The sequence below is a fragment of the Rousettus aegyptiacus genome, unplaced genomic scaffold (assembly GCF_014176215.1).
Source record: "Rousettus aegyptiacus isolate mRouAeg1 unplaced genomic scaffold, mRouAeg1.p scaffold_m13_p_10, whole genome shotgun sequence".
Classification (NCBI taxonomy): domain Eukaryota; kingdom Metazoa; phylum Chordata; class Mammalia; order Chiroptera; family Pteropodidae; genus Rousettus; species Rousettus aegyptiacus.
This window is the reverse complement of record NW_023416285.1, coordinates 46153489-46174651: the sequence shown is the minus strand read 5'-3', so window position 1 is coordinate 46174651 and position 21163 is coordinate 46153489. Positions and strand designations below refer to the sequence as shown.

Sequence of the window (21163 nt, the reverse complement as noted above, 5' to 3'; positions counted from 1 at the left end):
TTGTGTGTTATTATAAAGTGGACTGTAGATTAAAACTGCAAAACTCAAACCAGATTTAAAATGTACTGAGGACTGACTGTTTTTAAAAATGTATCAATAAATTTTTAAAATTTTAATCTTTTGCTACTCTTTATTTAGAAGATACTCCTATAAAGTCTGTCAGATTATATCATTCTTAAATTCGAAGAAAATGGATTTCTACATACACGTGAAGAAAACATGTTTCTACGATGTCATCAGGATGTAAATGTTGATGGTTATTTTGTGGATCATATGAATTTTGATTTTGTTTTCACAGCTTTACTATTTTAGCTTTTGTAGAAGGTAGAAAAATGTTCTGAAGCTGTGTGCTTCTAAATTTGGTCCTTACTGACAGGGAGGGATTATTTGAAGCACCTGAAATCTGATATGGGCCTTGGAGAGAGGTACCACAAGATGATAGTATATATGAATACAAAGCAAAGAGGATTAGGAAGAGCAATATATTTTTGGAAAAAAGGGCAAGCACACCACTTGGAACGTTTTATCAAGAGAGGGATACAGAAGTGAAAAGTAATCCTTCTGCTTCATTTGGCATTATTGCTGTGTTCGATTTTGGTCTTTGCATTTGGCAAAGAATATATGGAGATTCTGGAGAAGGTCCAGCGAAGATCAGCAAAAGTGATGTAAGGAATGGGGACTAGCTCCTAAAAGAGGGCTCTGTGGGATCAGGACTGTTTAGCTTGGAGAACAGAGTACTAAGGGGTGATTTAACTGTCTTCAAGTATTTGAAAGGTTATTATATGGAAGATGCAGAACAGATGTTCTTTACTTTCACAGGAGACCAAATAAAACAAAATACTTTTAAATTGTAGCAAGAGAAAAGTTCAGTTGGTCATAAAGATGGACATGACTGTAAAGGAGGAATTAAACGTTGAAACAGGTAACTAAGGAATATGGGGAAGTTCAATCCTTGGAGATCTTTAAAACTAGAAATAGATAGCCATCTGCCTTGGATGGTTTGTCTGTCCACCCCAGTAGAGGGACCTACCATGCATCTCTTTTTGAAACTCTTCTGGCTCTGAGATTCTATGCATATTGTTTCTACTCTTGTGGAGTTATCTGGAAGACAGGAGTATTTATCCAAGGATAGATGCTAGAATTCAGCAGAGGCAGAGATCAAAGGGCTACCTGATGCTTTCCTAAGCATTGCTGATCTCCTAACAGAATAAGAATTACTGATTGGGCCAGAGAGGCGAAAGTATTTCTTAACTGTTCATTTGTAGAATCTCAGTATATGTGCACTTTCTTTCCTGAGTTTTCTGAATCTGTTATAAATCAGGAAATTATACTAGCTACTATTGGATGGAAAGTCAGGCATTGCACTAAATTATCTCATTTACAGGGAGATGGTACAGCTCTCTTTTCACAGATAAGGAAACTGAGACTTAGGATATTTAATCATCAGCTTAAGGTCTTTCAATGGGTTAGTGACAAAAGTAGAATTCAAACATTGGTCTTCTTGTCTCTTTATTCTAAGGAAAAGTTTTATATGTTGAGAAGCAGTCTCCATTGATACTGACATGTTTTTGTTAATATTGAGAGTTAGAGTGAACTCCAAAAAGTAGTAATCTCTATTAGGAAAGCATAAGGGAATATGTATTTCATAAATGAAGACCAGGTTTGCAGTAAAATTTGGTGATGCTTTGGGGTATATGTCATAATTAAGTGCTCCTGTCCACCGAAGCAGCAAAGTATGTAATCAGAGATGGTTATTTCCTTTGGCTATTTGATACATAATTAAGACAGTTCAACAGTGGCCTCATGAATTATAAAAGCTTTACAATTCAAATAAGCTTTGGAGTTTGAACATCCAGAGTTCTGAAAGGCATGAGTCACATGGGATATTGAAACTTTCGCAATTAAGTTAAACACAAAATGCTAATATAACTACTTTAGAGGAAATTTAAATAGCCATTTACAATAGCCTTTTGGTGCTTAATTCACTCATTAACTGTCCTCATTTAATCTTATTAGTGCCTAAAGTTTGTTTATAGTTAATCTGAATCTTTGTACTTCTAGTAAGAAATATTTCTAAAATATCCAAATAGACAAAAGGGTTACAAATGATCTGTTTTTAAATTAAAAATTAGTAATTAACCTGCTACAGTATTTATCTTTTTTTTAAGGATACTTTTCTTAATTTTTTATTCAATGAAAAAGTTTTTAAAACCTAGGGCTATGTATTATGCACTCTTAATTTGTGAAGGTAGTAGAAATGTGAATTCTTTCATCATTTTTGCTACTGTTTTGTTGCTGTGATATCTGATCCTTGGGAAAGTTTATAAGGCAAAGAGCCCTTGAATGTTATTTTCTAGGATAAGATTTCTCTTTTCCCAATTTCTATTTGGATTTCATAATTTAGATTTCTTTCACTTCATAGTAAAGAGAACAGTTATATATTGATATGATAATAATAGATAACATTTACTGAACACTCATTATCACTGCCCGCAGAGAGCATCATCTATGGTATATTCTGTGCAGTGGTTTGCTTTCTGTATGATAGGTATTAGTTTAAATGTTCTGCAGGTATTACTTCATCTCATCCTCATAATCATTCTGTGAGTTTCAGAAGCTTTTTATTAGGCCCTTTTTATGGAATAAGAAACTGAGTCACAGATTACACAGGTCATCCAGCTAGCAAATGGAAGAGTTAAGATTCATACCCAGGCAAACTCATGACAGTGCTTTTAGTCTCATATGGTACTGCTTCTCTATTTGAGAGGACTTGCCTATGCAAAATCTCGTAATGGGCATTTCAACTGTCCCAAGCTTTCTGATTAATAATCTGAATCAACATTCAGTTCTTATTTTTTTCTTATTAAACTAGCCATAAAACCTTTACAGTTCAAACAAATATATGTTCATTAGAAGCTACTACTAATTAAATGTGGTTTGCATAACACATTTTGAGATAAAATTAAGCATGGAAAAGCCCCTTCCATTAAGGAACTTACAGTTCAGAGTAACACATAAATTCAACTAAATATATTGCATAAAGCAGGATGTGCTAACTAGTACAAGAGAAGTATAAACAACATATTCCAGAAGCACAGGAGAGGGAGAGATTCGTTCTGATTTGGCAAGTATGGTGCCATGGACCTTGCTTTCTGGAGAGAGAGGCTAAAGGATTTGTATTAAATAGGCTAACTGTGAGCGATGTAGGTGCAATATCCAGTATGAGAAATAGGGACATTCTTTCTAGCCATTTTTTCCTATTGAGATTTCCGGGGAATGAGCAACATGTAACTATATAACTTAATTATTTGCTTGATTACGAACATCAGGAAATGGCACCTTGACATACACACACGTATTTACCCATCTGTCTATTCATTCTTTTATCAAATCTCTGATTAATCTCAGTTAATTGGGATCATGATTGTCTTCCTTAATGGGAATGCATTTTTCAACCTACAGATTTAAAATGGAATATTGCAGTGTTAAAGAGTCAAAATTATAGCATAAATATTTGTGTGTTAAAGAAGAATTTGTTCATATTTATTATTATATCTGCTTAAAATGAATAAATTTTAGTCCTTTGGAGTAATAGCCTAGTAACTTTAAATTAAAATGTGTAATTGAGCAGCTGGTTTCAATTTGTGATTTAAAAATTTTTTTTTATTTAAAAATGAATTTTGGGGGTAACATTGGTTAATGACATCATGTAATTTTTAGGTGTACAACATTTTAATTTGACATCTGTGTGCTGTATTGCATGTTCACACCTGAAGTTTAATTTCCTTCTGTTACCATTTGAACCCCTTTACCTGTTTAGCTCTACCTCCATCATCTTTCCCCTCTGGTAACTACCATTCTGTTATATTTATGGGTTTGTTTTTATTTATTTTGTTAGTTTATTACTTTTTGTTTTATTTTCCACATGTGAATGAAATCACCAGTTTTTGTGATTTTTCTGTCTGACTTATTTCACTTAGCATAATACTCTCAAGATCCATCTATGTTGTCGTAATGGCAATCCTTCATCTTTTTTAAAGAGTGAGTAGTATTCCAGTATATGTGTACTCCACATCTTTCTTCAGTCATCCATCTGTGAACACTTAGGTTATTTTTATGTTTTATCTATTGTAAATAATGCTGCAGTGAACATATGGTATGTATATCTTCACAAATAAGTTTTTTGATATTTTTCAGGTAAATATTCAGAAAAGGAATTACTTGGTCATATGATAATTCTATTCTTATTTTTTTGAGGAACTTCCATACTGTTTACATAGTGATCGCACTAATTTACATCCCCACCAACAGTGTATGAGGCTTCCCTTTTCTCCACATTCTCTGCAACACTTGTTATTTATTGCCTTTTTGATAATAGCTATTCTAACGGGTGTCAGGTGATACTTCATTGTGGTTTTGACAAATTGTGGTTTTATGTATAAATGTTTCTAAATTTATATATTGCATTAGAACACTTAAGATTACTCTTTTTATGTTTAAACTCAATGTATAAAAATTACTTCAGTTCTTAAAAATTTTTTACGCAATAAGACAATTGAAGTATTTAAAAAGTAAATCAAGTATATTGAATTTATGAATGTATTTTAATATGTTTAAAGGTATATAATTTTGTAAATAGAACCCAGTGTCAATCAGTTTGCTTAAATAGACTCTTAAAAATTCCTAGGTTTATAAGTAAGGTTTATCAGCAGAATTTAAAGGCTAGAGAAGATGTTGATTTGAATCTGAATAATCTTGTTTGCATTCCAAAACTGCCTGTGTAGTGACATCAATAATACGGTAAAAGTCTAATTAGAATGGATTTGAGAGACAATGGGAAGAGTTGAATTGGACAGTGAAAGAGTTTCCTGGACCCAATTGTAACATGTGCATAGAGGCTTTCCCACACCAACAAGCAATTCTAGGTCACCAGGAGAGTGTCTGAGAATACATCTCAATTCTGGCACTGTATATCTGGAGATAGCATCATATTCTACAGGTAAAGAGCTCAGTCCCACAAGCTCTCCCTCTATTTCAGACACCAGTCATAAGCTCACTTTGTTACCTCTGCTTCTGCCCAACTGGCTACAAATTGTAGATTCCAAAGATCCCCTCCAATTTAGGAAGCCAGTTGCAAGTCCAGGTTGTGTTAAATGTGCTCTGACCAACTGGCTATAAGTGAGAGGTTTCTACAACCCCCTTCTTGGATTCTATTAATTTCCTAGAGAGTCTCACAGAACTCAGGAAAACCCAGTTACTCACTAGATTACCAATTTATTACAAAGGATATTACAAGGTATGAATCAACAGTCAAATGAAGAATCAAAAGCCAGATGAACAAAATAGGGCAAGGTCCTGAACACAGGAGCTCCTTTTGTCCTGGAGCATGGGGTCTGGCAAAGTGGCAAATGGAAGTGATCTGGTTCTACATTGCTCTTCAAAAGGACCTACAAGCTGTCCTTTTTTGTTTGTTTGTTTTAAATGCAGGCTTTATTATGTATTCATGATTGACTAAGTCATTGGCCATTGGCTACTAATGCAACCCTAAGCTTCTCTCCCCTCCCTGGAAATTTGGGGGGAGAAGGGGGTGGCGTAGGGCTGAAAGTTCCAACCCTCTAATCATGTGGTTAGTTCTGTCATGACCAATTCTCATCCTTAGGTGCTTTCCAAAAGTCACCTTATTAGCATAACGAACGATCTTTATTGCTCCAGGAAATTCCAAGAGTGTTAGGAGTTCTGTGCCAGAAATGGAGACAGAGACCAAATACATGTTTTTTATTGTAAATCACAGTATCACAGATATCAGCATAGATCCAAGTATAGACTCAGACATTAATTTACTTAGGCATTAACTGTGGTGTTAGCCGTGGCTTTGATGTTTCACCCTTAGATGATTGTGCAAGCAGCAGGCATTCCTGAGACAGACCAGAGTGGAAGATAGCAAGACTGTGTGAGCTCATCTGTGATAGCTTGTAGGGTGGGATTCAGAAACTGGAGATGTTTGCAGCTGTGCAGACAGGTGCTAACACCTGCAAATGTAGCTTATTGCATATAGTAAAACGCTGTTTGTACCTACAGACTTCTGAGCCTGAAACTCACTCAATGCAAATAAAAAAGAGGAAGGAAAATCTTGGACAGTGAAGGGACTAAGAAACTGGAGGAACTGTACAGAATAGATACAGAGATTTTGGATGAAAGAAACAAGCCCATTTTATAGCTGGGTTTCATGAGGTATCAGAATCCAGGAACTCAAAAGTCAAGAACGAAGTTTACTTGCTTGTCGCTGCAGGGTCTCACAGTCACTGATTTCTGCTTTTATTTGCATATCTGTGTCATTCTCTTTTGTTTTTAACTACAAATCTGCTTCTCTATTTCTCTGTGATTATGTCCTAAAATGACTGTTGCAGCCTTATAAGCCTGGCTGTTTAAACAATCAGAAACTGATAAAAGTTATTAGTCACAACTGCAAATTTCCAGGAGAAAAAAATGCGATTGACTCAGATCCAATTACTTTTTACTAAGGAAACAGCCTATGGTCCATTTTCTTCCTAACAAGCATAAATATCTTCTCTTAAAGGCAGATGTTAAGTTTTTTCCCCTCTTCAGCAGGGTCTTTTTGCAAATGAAATCACAAGTGCAACTCAACAAGATAAAACAAATGCAGATGGAAGGTTGTGGCTTAAGTATTGTCAAGGGGCATAGAACCCTCCCTGCCCCATCCTCTGTCTGAAGAATAAGTATTATATCCTAATAGGTTCCATCTTCTATTTCTAGCCCTGCTCCAGCCCCCAACATCTATAAGAAACTACCCTTGGGATACCTTAAAGGAATTTCATCTCTCTTGACCTCTTTATTTTAATTACATGTACTCTTCATTTTGACATGTATATTTTATGTGAATAGTTTCATTAGTCTGTGTGTCAAGGGCCATAAAGAGTGAGGCTTGGCCTTTTTGGTTTACCATTGTGACCCGGTCAACCCAGGCCAGTGACTGGAATGCAAAGGTGCTGAGGCAGTAGTGATATTGAATGAACATGGATAAATTAATGAAGTTATAAAGACAAGGTCCATGTCACAATTTAAAAAAAATTCATGTAACAAAAGTGTAGTGGTTGTGCAATAAATATTTGCTCAATTAAGTCAACTTAGAAATGAAAATATAACTCTACCATTAATACTATTTGGTAATATTATAGTTTTGGTTTTAACAACATAGCTAGTGAAAATTTGCCAGTTTTTCTGGATTAGCTAATGTGTGGTTCAGGCCTAAAATATGAATTAAGAGACTTAGAAGTTGCTACTAATTTTTTGTTTCTGAATTGTTCCCCAAATAAATCTATACTGCAAAGAAGGCCAAACAAAAAATATTTTTTATAAACATATACCACACATAAAAATTACTACCACTTGTATAGTGGATTACTAATTTGTATATACAGTAATCTTAGCACATTAAATCTGAGTGAAATAAATGTTAAAATTTTATTTTTATATATATTACATTATGTTATATTAATGACTTTATATTTTATAGGAGTTTTAAGTTCACAGTAAAATCGAGAGGGAGATATAATTTCCTCTACACCTCCTGCCCCCACACATGCATAGACTCACCCACTGTCACCATCTCTCACTGCAGTGATACGTTCGTTACAGCTGATGAACCTACACTGACACATCATCATCACTCAAAATTTATAATTAACATTGTGATTCACTCTGAACATTGTAGATTCAGCGGGTTTGAACTAATGTGTAATGGCATGTATCCGTTATTACAGTATCCTACGGAGTTTTCGCTGCCCTAAACCCTGTTCTGCCTATTCATCCATTCCTCCGCAGCCCCTGGCAACCACTGATCTTTTCACTGTCTCCATAATTTTGCCTTTTCCAGATGTCATGTTGTTATAATCATACAACAGTATGTACCTTTTTCAGATTGGTTTCTTTCACTTAGTAATTTGCATTTAAGTTTTTCTCTGTGTCTTTTCATGGCTGAATAGCTCATTTCTTTTGAGTGCTGAATGTTTCATTATCTGGATGTAACACAGTTTGTTTATCCATTCATCTACTAAAGGACATCTTGTTTGCTGCTAAGTTTTGACAATTATGATTGAAGCTGACAATTATGAGTAAAACATCACGTGCATATTTTTGTATGGACCTAAGTTTTCAGCTCTTTTGAGTAAATTCCAAGGAATATAATTGCTGGATTATATGCTAAGTTTTTCAAGAAACTGCCGAATTGTCTTCCAAAGTGACTGCACTGTATTCCTACCAGCAATGAATGAAAGTTTCTATTTCTTCATATCTTTGTCAGCATTGGGTATTGTCAATATTTTGGATGTTGGCCATTGCAATAGGTGTATAGTGGTATCTTATTGTTGTTTTAATTTCCATTTTTCTGATGACATATGTGGAACATCTTTTCATATGCTTATTTTACATCTGTATATCTTTTTTGGTGAGGTAACTGTTAAGGTCTTTGGCCTAGTTTTTAAATCAGGTCATTTGTTTTCTTGTTGTTTTAAGAGTTCTTTGTATATTTTGGATAACAGTCTTTTATCAGACGTGTCTTTTGCAAATATTTTCTCCAAGTCTGTGGTTTCTTCTCATTCTCTCTCTATTTGCTTTCAACATTTTTTTTTCTGGAACATTTTATTTCTGTCCATAGTTTAGCAACTACTTTAGCTTAACATTATTATGTCACAAATAATAACCAAATGGCCTACCTAACTAAATAAAAATTATAAAACTATTGTAAGCCAAGTCAATAGTATGTATAAAGTTAATATAAAACAACTGTACATATGTATTTTGTGCCCTATTAGAAATATGCCAAAATAACAAGATTTATTAAAGAATGTGATCCTTGGGCAAAGCAGGACAAAGAGGAGTCATATCATCATAAATTATTAGAAAAATAAATTGTAGGTGAAAAGAAATCTACCTACAATTTTAACCAAATAAAAGAAGACTTGGGAGTACATTGATGGCAGTTCAGGAAAATACATTTACCATTCCATCACAAACTTGTTTACTACTAGCTCAGCATTAGGCTCTCCAGGCATTCTGTTATTTTCCACTAAGTTCTTTACATGGAACACAGACCTATATTTGTGGTAACAACAGACTATTTACTGATATTTAATTTGACAACAAACAACAGAAGAAGTGTAAGAATAATTGACTTCAGGCCATCTTGATATCCTCCCCGCCCCCCGAAAAGGGGCAAATGAATCATTATGACCCAGTATTCAAGGAGCATTGTATTATCTAATGTGATTCGTAAAACAAGTAAAATTTAGTAATTTCAATAGAAAAAGCCTTAGTATTTGAAAATTAAGAATGGTTTGATGCCGAATTTTAACAAAGTGGTACTTCATGCCATTAAGCTGCAACAGATTCTAAACTCAAATTTACTTGCATCACCTCAGTTTAATAATCCAAGAAATGACCAAAACATACAAACAAACAAACAATGCAAACAACATCATATGCACAGCAACTCTGTTTGGCTCCCTCTAGGTAAAATCATCAGTTTTCCCACAGTAATAGAAACCCAGTTGTAGAATCGGACTGTGAATCCATTTCAGATAATTATTTATTTAGGCTTTTAACTTCATGACCTATCAATGGAAAGAGTTGTTATCGCAGTTACTTTGTTTCTCAGACTTTCAGCAAGGCTCTCGTTTTCTTCTTCACAGGTACTATATACGCTATTAGTGTAGTTACGGTTCCCACAGTTGCCAGGAGGTTCTCCTTCTCTCAGGCCTGCACATCTCATCCTTCCAGAGGAGGGAGAACGCAGGTGGAGGAGTGAGCAGGAGGGGGCCAGAGATCGCCTGGACCACACCTTCAGGCCCAGGGCCCGGTGAAACACCAATTCCTTCTCGCGAAGCGCCATGCGTCAGTAGGGTCTCTCTATTGGTTTTTTGAAAAAATTGTCTTTTAACAAAAATTGTTGAAGGCAAGTACCAACTGTCATCAGTATGAATGCTAGCAAACCAGTTGATATGCATATTTTAGGAGCCCTGACAGACACTCCAAGGTTATTAAAAATTATATCAGAAATGTTGAATTATGGTGTGTCTTCATGATGGTCCATTTGATTTTGCCATTTAAAATTGCGGGTTTGTTGCATATGTTGACTGTGTTCTGATTGTAATTTACCTTGTACATATTTTCATTTATATACATATATTATTTTTTTGTTAGGTTTTGACAAAGTACCTACTATCCTTTCCTTGAAGATTAATAATTTAAGTCATGTAGCTGAAAATGTGTTAAAAGCAGACAAATAATACAGAATCTCATAGGTATAAATGGCAAGATTATGTTTTTGTATGAAATTATAAATCTATACATTTTTGCCCTTCAGAAATAAAAAAAATGTAGCAAGTTTCTCTATGACATTTTAAGATCTTTCCATAAACTTTATCCTGTCAATCACTGATTTGAGTAAAATGAAGACAGTTCTCAAAAGATGCTGTTATAATGAGCAACTCAGTTTATATATAAATGTTTTATAAACTGCATCATTGCGTTATAATTATTGACTTAAAAATTAATTTATAATGATCTCCCATGGGTAGATGTTAAAGCCAGGGATTTGGTAGAGACTCATAACATTGACATTGGGAAAAGGAGAGCACCGGGGCAGGAGTCCTATCACAACCGCTTACCGTCATCAGTACAATAGTCCCGTCCCGGGACATGAGATCAAAGATGAATGCACTGATGTCCTCGTGGTGGCTCTAGGTCGTCCTTCAGATGGTACTGCGCGTGTGTGTGTGTGTATTTTCTATTTCGATGATAGTTGGTCATTTTTACTATTGCAGAAGGATTAGTTTCACATATGAGTAGCACTTTGAGATCCAGTTGTATTTAATATTCCATCACATTGAAGAGTGTTTCCAGTGCTTGCACCCAAGATGCAGGGCGATGTGTTGTGATGTAGGGAGGTTTCCACACTTGTCTCTGCCCTGAGATTTTTATGTCCCCTTTTCTTCTCACTGAAACACAGTGGTTTTGGTTCTCTCCAGCTCAAAACCTCATAACAACTTTCCCTCACTCATTGCTTCAGGCTACTTTTCCTATTTAATTCCCTGGCCCCTCCCCTTTGTATTGACTTTCACCAAAATGAACTGCTCCCTGTGCTTCACTTGGGCTATGGACTGCCCTGTTTCTTGACTTTTTCAAATTCTTTTGTTTGTTCATTCATTGAATAGTTATGTGTTGGGGCCTGCTCTGTGCCTGGTACAGTTTTTGTTCTTCTTACTAAGATGACCTATTTCTTGATTTCCTCACATGTAATCCTATCCGTTATTCAAAGCCCAGCTGAAATGCTTCTTGAAGCCTTCCTTGGTACACCTTGATAGCCCTATTCACCCGTCTTCTGGGATCTTATGACATAATATTATATTATCTGTATTTTTTAAATGACAAGTCACATTCAGTTTTGCATTATCATTACTTATGTAAGGTTTTTAGAACCTCTATTAGATTATAGTCTCCTTGAGGACACAGACTGTGTTTCGGTCCCTCTGCTTCCCCCATAATCCCTAGAATGGTACTTTATAGATTTTCTTAAGCATTTGTGGAATAAATAGCTAAAATTAAATTTTAAGTCAGTTTAAATTCAAACTGATTTTTATGTTGAAAAATTAGGAAACCAATATATCTAGTACTTTATAACATTTTGTGGCCTTGGTATAGGAGCTTTCTAAATAACTAGCATCACTGATTACTTATCTTATATCCCAATGAATTTTTATTTCCCTCTATCTTGTCTTCCCCTTATTTAAAATGTTTAGATAAGAAAGTTAAGTAGGAAAAAAACTATAGAAAATAATTCAATATAGGCCAAATTGGGTTTTGAACCTAGGTTCCCCAAACTTTGTGGAGAGGGGAACTCCATGAATGGACTTTAGAGGTTGAGTGAGTCAGTAGTTTTTATCCAGTTCTCGCACAAAAACAAAACAAAACAAGAACTTCAAAAAACCCATTGTTCTAAGTAGTCTTTTTTAAACTTCTGCTTTATCCTGGCATTTCAAAAAAATGTTGCTAAATATGAAAGGCTTTTGTGAAACTAAATTCTATATATAAATTAATTTTCGAGATTATAGTTGTCAGCAAAACTGCATGCCACAGAAACAGTCATTTAGCACGGTTTGGTAAAAGACCATTTATTAGAAAGACTTAGAGAAGTGAATGTTAAGGTTGGTTTCCCCTCCCATCTTAGTGAGATACAAAACAAAAATGTGAAGTCCACAGTCCTAAGGGCTAGTATGCAATGATGAAAGAGCATGTTATTGGTTCCGTAAATAATAAAAGAGAGTTAAAAAAATGCTGCCTTGTTTAAAGCTGGCTGGGGCTTGAGGAAACAGATAATGCAATGACTCTGGAATGACACTCTCATTCCACTGAATCTGTACTCATAACTATGCACCATGATTCAGTGTTCTCTAAAGTTGTTGATATTACATACCTGATGGGAAACAGGCCTCTTTAGTTTAGGAGATAGTTTTTCCACTTAACAATCTACAAAGCATTGTTTTTTTCTAGTGCTACTCAAATTGAAAAAAAAAAAAATCATCAGCACAGCCATCCACAACATTGTCCTGAGCTGCATTTTTAACTGCATTCCCAAGACCTTAACACGCATATCCTAAGTTCTTTACAAATGAGATTACTTGCAAGGTCTTGAACTTTTCAACTTTTTCTTTTTCCTCATCCTGTTGCTTTTTCCTTCAATGGAATTAACTTAATTATTTATTCAGCTAGTTTTTATTGAGTAAGTATCCTGTGCCAGGACTGAGCACCATCGATTGAATGATGAGTAAGATATAGTCTTTAGGCAGCCAAACCTGCCCTGGCCATGTAAATAATGAAGTAGAATAAAGTGTTAGTAGATGATCAATATGTTCATCTGGTATACATGTACAGTAAAAGTATCCAGGCTGAAAAAATAGGTTCCTTACGTGAAAATCTATATAAGATAGATTTTCATAGCCATTTCTGCAAAACTCAAAAATCTATATGTAAAGAATAAGGTAAATACGCACATATGCCAAAGTTTGGAAAGTATTTTTACTTATGTGCCCTTCTTGAAAACATTTATTTTAAGAAGCATTCTATATGGTAAACTAATATTTGACAAGAGAGCCAGGACTGTACAATGGAAAAAAGATAGTTTATTCAATAAATGGTGCTGGAAAATTGGATATGCACATGTAAAAACTGAAACTGGACTCCTATTTTACACTACTCATAAAAATGAACTCGAATAGATTAAAGACTTAAATATAAGGCCCCAAACAATAAAACTCCTTGCAGAAAAGATAGGAAAAAGCCTTCTTGAGATCTTGGCAATGACTTTTGAATATGACACTTAAAGCACAAGCAAAAAATTAAACAAGTGGGGCTATGTCAAACTAAAAAGCCTTCTACAGAGCAAAAGAAATGATTGTCAAAATGAATAGGCAACCTACAGAATGGGAGAATATTTGCAAATCATATATCTAACAAGGGGTTAATATCAAAAATATATAAAGAACTCATATAACCTGATAGCAAAAAGCAAATAATCCAGTTAAAAATTGGGCAAAGGATCTGAATAGACACTTTTCCAAAGATGATCTATTAATAGCCAACAGTGCATGAAAAGTTACTCAACATTACTAATCATTAGGGAGATGCAGATCAAAATCACAATGAGATATCACCTCATGCCTGTTAGGATGGCTATCATCAAAATGACAAGAGATAACAAATGTTGGCAAGGATGTGTAGAAAACAGGACCCTTGTGTACCATTTGTGGGGTTGCAAATTGATTGGTACAGTCATTATGAAAAATAGTATGACATTTCCTCAAAAAATTAAAAATAGAACTATCATATGATCCAGCAATTCTACTTCTGGGATTATATCCAAAGGAAACAAAAACACCATGCTGAAGAGATATATTGGTCTCCCCATGTTCACTGCAGCATTATTTACAATAGTCAGGATGGAGAAACAGCCTAAGTGTATATCAACAGATGAATGGCTAAAGAACATGTATATTGTCAGGAAGAGCGAAAAATTTTCCCCACACCCTTCTTAAGTTTTTATAGCTGGACTAATAATAAAATTGACATGAGATTAGATTAACAGAAGAAAAATCAATTTAATATGTATACACAGGAGAATCATAAATAATGGTCAGAGAAATAAAGAATTAGCCAGCCAGCATTTTATGCTTTCTAAACAAAGAAGCAGTAATTTCAGAAGAATTGACAAAGCAAAGAAAAGGTTAGTGCTCATTAGAAAGGAATCTAAGCAAGGTTTATATATTCGTCAGTAAGAAATATTAACAAAATTTGGTTCTGAGTAGTAAATTAAGAAAGAGATAGCAAGGTTTGTTTCCATAGGTGGCTCTTGGGTCCTGGATCTCTTGGTTATAGTGATAAGGTGTCTCAAGGTAACTTTCAGAGGGGAGATTTATTTCCTGCACTCACAAAGACAGGGAAAGTTAATGTGCCTTTCTTACATTAGCTGTTTGTCAAGTAACTTTACTTTAAATAATAGTATGCCACTGTGGGACACTTTGGGGTGGCCTGCCCTGGGCCCTGACAATATGCAGTGGAATAGTACTGAGCCATAAAAATGAAAGAAATCTTGCATTAATGGATGGCACCAGGGATGAAGAAGCTTCCTAAGGAATGAAGGATTCAGCATGAAAAAAACTGGTATTAGGGAAGTGCAGATGCTACAAGGTCTATAATTATTTCAATAGGAACAATTTCCAAAGAGCTAATATATTTTGAGTACTAATAGTGTTGGTATCTTTTCCTTGCTGAATGAGATAGAAAAATTAACCAAGAATAACACACTTGACCAAGAAAATGAAGAGATAATTTCTGGACCTATTCAAGAAGAGATGTTACCTGGACATTAGAGTGAATCATCACATGTACTCATTGGACAATAAAAAAATACTTTAGTACCTCTTCTCTAACCATTATACAAATTATCATCAATCACTAGACATAGGCTCATGAGTTTTTTTTTTTTTAAACTACATTATTTAATCAAAGAGTTGATACAGTCAGGGGCCTTGCATATTCTAGGGACAGCCCAGTGAGAATCAGCATTTTGTCCATGGATTGCCCAAGAGGAATGGTGCCATCTGTTCCTAGAGACTGTTCAGCTCCCATCTGCTTGTGGGGAACAATATCCCTGTAATGGTCTGAGGACTTCAAGCTACTTAAAACATGGTATGGCCATGGATACCTAAAGAGGTGGTAGGAGAATGAAGGAATGTCCTCTCTTCCACTGTGTAGAAGTAAACAAAATCAAACCAGCTGAAAATCTCTGCCAGGTCTGGGATACCCTTGTTTCAACAGTCATAGTCACATAACAGTGCGAAAGGGTTTTGAGCAACTTCAAAGTAAAGTAAATTCTATAATAAAGTCCAGGTAGAATATGACATTAAATTTAGTAGGTAAAAGATGTCAACAGGAAGGTAGAGTTATGTTGTAAAAAGGAATTTTATTTTAAATTATTTTTAAGAATTTAGATTTCATAAAAAATTATGTGAGTATAGTATTATATGTGTATGTGTGCACATGTATTCTAAGTATCTGTTAGAGATAAGTATGAAATCATAAGATATATGAGTTTTTCTTTAAAATACTTGAGAGGTGGCAAAGAATGAGAGATGATAGATAAAATGATTGACAAAAACAATAATTGTGGAATCTAGGTGATGGGTGCTTGAGGGACTTAATGTACTACTCTCTTTGCATGTTTAAATTTCTAAATTAAAAAAAGAAAAAAGATTCAAACAAGTCAATTGACAGAATAGTGTCAGGCATAGGAAAGATGCTGTACAAGTCTTTGCTACATCAATGTACCTCTCTTCTTTGAATTCTTATAAGCACTTTGCATTACTCTGGGTAGCCAGTGTATAATATGCTTTGTAATAGTAATTGGATTGTAAGCTGTACTTAGTCTATGTATTAGTCATTTTTTTATGTCCTACAAGGTGTAGCCCATAATTTCTCACATGATTTTTTTCCATACTGTATACCCAGCACATATGGTAGGCTCTCAATAAATATTTGTTGAATGAATAGTAGATGTTTAATACATACCTGCTCAATTAAAGGGATAACTGTATAACAAATGGCATTGTGGATTGAAAAATAATATTGACTATGTGTTTCATCACCGAAAAGGATTTATTTGGGAAAAAGGAAGGGTTGCAACCCAGAGTATGCAGACATGACAAGCCACATTCACACTCTGGCCTGCATGCCAAGATTGAGGAGTATTTATAGAAGGGAAAGGAAATTAAGGGAAGGGGAAGTTAGAACCATAGAGTTTTATTGTAAACACAGAGTTGTTCTTGTAGGGTTCTGGTGTGTAGAGTTCTCTGCATTATGTAGATTACAAGAACTTCTGTAATTCTTAGCTCCTCCCATGGACTCTCCTGGCTAATTATTTAAAGTTCCAATTAGTCTTTATCAATATGGAATAAACTTTCAGCTCTTGCTCCTGGTGACTATTTCTTCATTGGGGAATGATAAAAACATTTTCCCCTTATAATCTAATTTCTGAGAACACAGGTATCTCTTGGGATACCTTTGCTAAATTAAGGATTTTTCTCACCCCTTCCTTTCCTTGGGGAAGAACTGATTCAGTCCTTTGGAAAGATATTTAGTGTTATGCCTTGTTCCATTATCTGTTCCTAGGTCTTTTATTTAGAATCTTTGTAAACACAGGTGTATAAATAGAATTGTTTTCAATGAAAGGGAACCTTACCCTAGTGAGCCTCTGAGCAGTGTGTTCTGCACCTGCAGAAATAAAATTTGAAAGAGATAATGTACTGAATTTTAATCACATTTTGCCTTGTTACATATTCACTGTTTGGAAACATATCCTTTATTGTGGACTTGTTAGTACAAGGGTGGTGTTGCCAATTAAACCACTGAATGGCCTGGGGAGTGCTTTGACTTTGGGGAATGATTATAGTGTTGTGTAAAAATAGCAGATTCTTAGGTTAAAGTGAAAAAGTTTGGTAAACAAACTTGCTGAAAGCTGATGTCATTAGAAATACTGTGTGTATGTGTAAATTTATAAATTTGGATTTTTGTCCAAAAACACAGAAAGGGATCATTTAGTCAACAGCTTTGTATATTAAAATTTTTATAACATCAAAATATTTTTAATAAAATTGACCAGTGAAGGGGACTAGAATTTGCCACCCTCAAAATATGCCTCTTTGGCATAAGGATTATCTTGAGCCGGTTGTTTTTTAAGAACCAGTGGGGGCAGGATAGCTCTCTGAAAATTTACCAGAAGGTACTCTTTCCTAAGGGACATTTACATTTATAGGGGAAATCTCCATTTGTAAGGGTATCTCCCTCTCTGTACTAGGAAGAGGACAAGGAGGATTAAACCTCAAGAAACTGATATCAATGGAGAAGGCAATGACCTAAGTCTGCATAACAACCTTATCTTTGTATACTGTGCTTTGTTGGGTAACCTCCCATAACTGTCTCTCCACCTCTGACATCTTTTGTTTTTAGCTGGAAATGGTATTTGATGTGGTGTCGTGGGCCATTTACGAGAGTTCCTCAGTTTCCCTGGATCTCCTCCTCATGTACAGGAGGTATACATGATATTAAATTTATGTTTGCTTTTCTTCTGTTAATCTGTCTTTTATGACTGGGGGCTCTCAGCCAAGAATCTAGAAAGGTTGATGTAAAATCATTCTTCCTCCTCTACAGCACCAAAGACAGTTTAATAGAGTTCCTAGAGCTTTTCTTTTCTTTTTTTTATTTGACTTTTTAGAAACATTATTCTGACATTTAACATATTGACTATGTCCATAATTATTTTTCTGAACATAGTCAATGCTTATTTAGTAAAGATTATTTGTTGTCTTTAAAAGAGAATTATCAAAAAAAAAAGATGTTATTAACCATTATTTTTACCTTTTTTTTTTTTTTTAAAAACTATGATCATTATGTTTTGTTATGATTTTTGGAAGGCTCTAAGTGTTTTCTTCATATTAGGGTATGGAGTTTCCTAAAAGGTGGAGAATATACAAAGATGAAAGAATGAATACCTGCTGTTCTTCATCTTCATAGAAAAAAACAGTTAATCTAAAATTTAGAATGTATAATTTCCGGTTACATATATGTTAAAATTTTTAGAGATTCAGCATAGCATCATGTGGGATTTCCCCAAGTTTACCTGTTCATAAGAATCTTCTGGGCTCATGAGTATAGTTAAAGTAGATGTTTGGTCCCCAAGGCCTGCTGAGTCAAAATCTGTTACAGAATAGAGATCATCCAGCACTAGCAGAGCCAAACAATAAACACCAAGAATTGCAGTGGAGAAATATCGGCAGTTACGAACGGTGTCATCCAGGAGATTGAGAAGCTAATGTTCAAAGGCCCCGAACTCCCTGATGGCGTGCAGGTTACTGATTATATAGGGCAAAGTCACAAGATACTGTGGGTTAGAGGTTTGGGTTGTCTTGGAAGCTGATTGGTCGGAGGTGAGGCGTAAGCTTAATGAATTATTTCTTCGGGTCTTGAAGTCTGTTCTGTGGTCTATTTCAGTGTCCCTCTGTCCAGTGTCATGGGAAAGTAGCCGGGACTGTCTTACCACCTTAGGCCTCAGGAACTGAAATATAACAGGTTAAGATGTTATCTTCAGGCTGCCAGAGGTATGGACTGTCAGGTCCAGGGCTATTGTCTTCTACTGCCTTGGGGGTCGCTATTTATTGGGGATAAAGGCTGTAGGTCTCTGAAGAGTGTGTATGTGTGTGTGTATGTGTGTGTTGAGTGAGAGAGAAAAAGAGAGAGGGGGAGAGAGAAATGATTTCTAGAGCTAGGATTTAAGACTAAACTTAATCAAAGTTGTAAGGACCCTCAGTTTCAAATCTCTAGGGGAAGGGACCTGGAGTGTTTACTAAATATGAAACTAAACATGAAAACAGTGAGTAGTGGCTAAGAATAGGTGTTTGGGCCTAGAATATCTGGATTAGAAGCCTGATTTCACTACTTCTTAACAGGATATCCATGGGAGAAGGTATTAATAGTTCTAAAACTCAGTTTTCTCATATATAAATTGGGGGCCATGGCAATGTGCACTAAGAGTTGCTGTATGGATTAGATGAGATGGTAAACTATGTTAGCTAGCATAAGTAATATTAAACATAATTTTCCATTGGTGAAATAGAAGCTTTCAAGATATATGGATTGAGTAGAAACTGTCCCAGCACCACCACTTTTGCATTGCTGCAGTAGAAAAATTAAGAGCACCCAGCAGCTTAATCCCTTTGGAGTACTACAGATGTGTAGACTTTCCTTCAATCCTTTATCCCACTACTTAAAGGAGGGGCTATTGCCTGATTTAACTAGACATTGAATCAGCCAATCCTGCCCCCAGAATGCTGTGTTTGCCTCTGAATCCACCTTTAACACGAGGCTCTTGTTGGAGAACCCAAGGGCAAGTGAGGACTTCACCTAGTTTATGAAACTGGGTTTGTGCCTCCTCGCTATAAATGTTTATACATCTGGAAGAATTCATTGTGAAGTTAACTTTGTTTTTCACATATTTTGGTAGTGAGTTGTAGAGAAGGATGCTTTTAATACTCACCAGCCTTTAATCATTAGAGGCTACTAAGCAGGAAATACTGAGAAAAAAGTGTGACTAGTTTTGAGCGACCGTTATGAAAAGATAAACCAAGCTATATTAAGATTTTTATTTGAGCAAAAATTGATTTGAATTCAGCAGTGCCAAACCAAAAGTGGTTAGGTTAGGAGCACTCTGCTGGTAGGAGCCATGGGAGAGACTAATATAGCAAATAAAGGAAATTATTTGATAGACTATAGCTTAAAGCCTAGTTGGCTCTTTGTGATTGGTTGTCCTCAGCGTTTTGATTTCGTAACCCTGAGGCATTTACATGCTTAGGTTTTGGTTTGCTTCCTTAGATCACCAGGCATTAGTACCATCTCAGTCTAATAGCCTCCTGTTTAGTGAAGTTAGCATCACATAAGTTTATTTCAATTCTCAAAGACCTTACTAATTTAATCACAAATTTTAAAGCTTGAAGTTCAAAATCTTAGGAAGTTTAATCTTTATTTTTTAGTCATTGATTTCGTGGTTTGGTGTCCATTCTGATAGGTCTGCTGTCATGACTCACTGGATTAAAAAAATTAGAATAGCACCCTTGCATTAGAAAATAAAAGATCAGCAAACGCTTGAACACATAATTTTTTTACTTTCTTTTTGTACCTCATTGAATTGCTGGAAGAAGATGGAAGATAAAATAAGCTAGAAGCACAGAATTGAACTGGATCTTTGGCAGAAGAGGTGATTGAGGCAAAATTCAGAGATAAGATCCAGAAAAACCTGAGACAGTTGATGGATCTGAATAGAAACTGAGGCTCATATTATTAATTCTATAGGCATCTCTTAATTTTCTGTTGATAATAAGTCTGTTAACATCCTTACTGTTATTTGTGTAACTGTTCTTGAATGAAAATTTTTATTTTAAGGAATTTATAGTTTCACTTGCAGCTGTAAGAAATGATACAGAGCTCCCATGTACCCTTTACCCAATCCCTCTCAATGGTAATATTTTACAAACATTTTAGAAGCTCAGCCATGATGTTGACATTGACGTAGTCAAGATGCAGAGCATTTCCATCACCACAAGGCTCTCTCCTCATGCCCTTTTCCAGCTACACCCACTCCCTCTTACCACAACTCCCTCCTTAATGACCCTTGGCAAGCACTAATGTGCTCTTTAGTTCCACAATTTTATCATTTCAAGGATGTTATATAACTGGGTTTATACAATATGTAACCTTTGGTATTGGCTTTTTTTTTTTTTCACTCAGCATAATTCTCTGAAGCTTCCCTGAGGTTACTGTGTGTCAGAAGTTGGTATATTTAGGCTACTTACATATAATGTATGTATTGATATGTTAAGGTTTATGTCTGCTATTTTATTTTTTTGCTTTATGTTTTTTTCTCTCTGTATTTCTTAAACATGTTTTAAAATTTCATTTTGATTTATCTATATTGTGTGAGTGCCTTTTTGCATAGCATTTTTTAGTGGTTGTTCTAGATATTATACATACATACGTTTTTACA

General features: G+C 35.1%; 1 protein-coding gene and 1 pseudogene across 2 annotated transcripts in view; one reads left to right on the top strand and one right to left on the bottom strand.

Moving 5' to 3' along the window:
• CFAP299 (cilia and flagella associated protein 299) overlaps window positions 1-21163 on the top strand; it is a 500183-nt gene that overhangs the window by 31589 nt on the left and 447431 nt on the right. The gene's annotated exons all lie outside the window — the stretch shown is intronic.
• LOC118608669 lies at window positions 9429-9787 on the bottom strand (annotated as a pseudogene).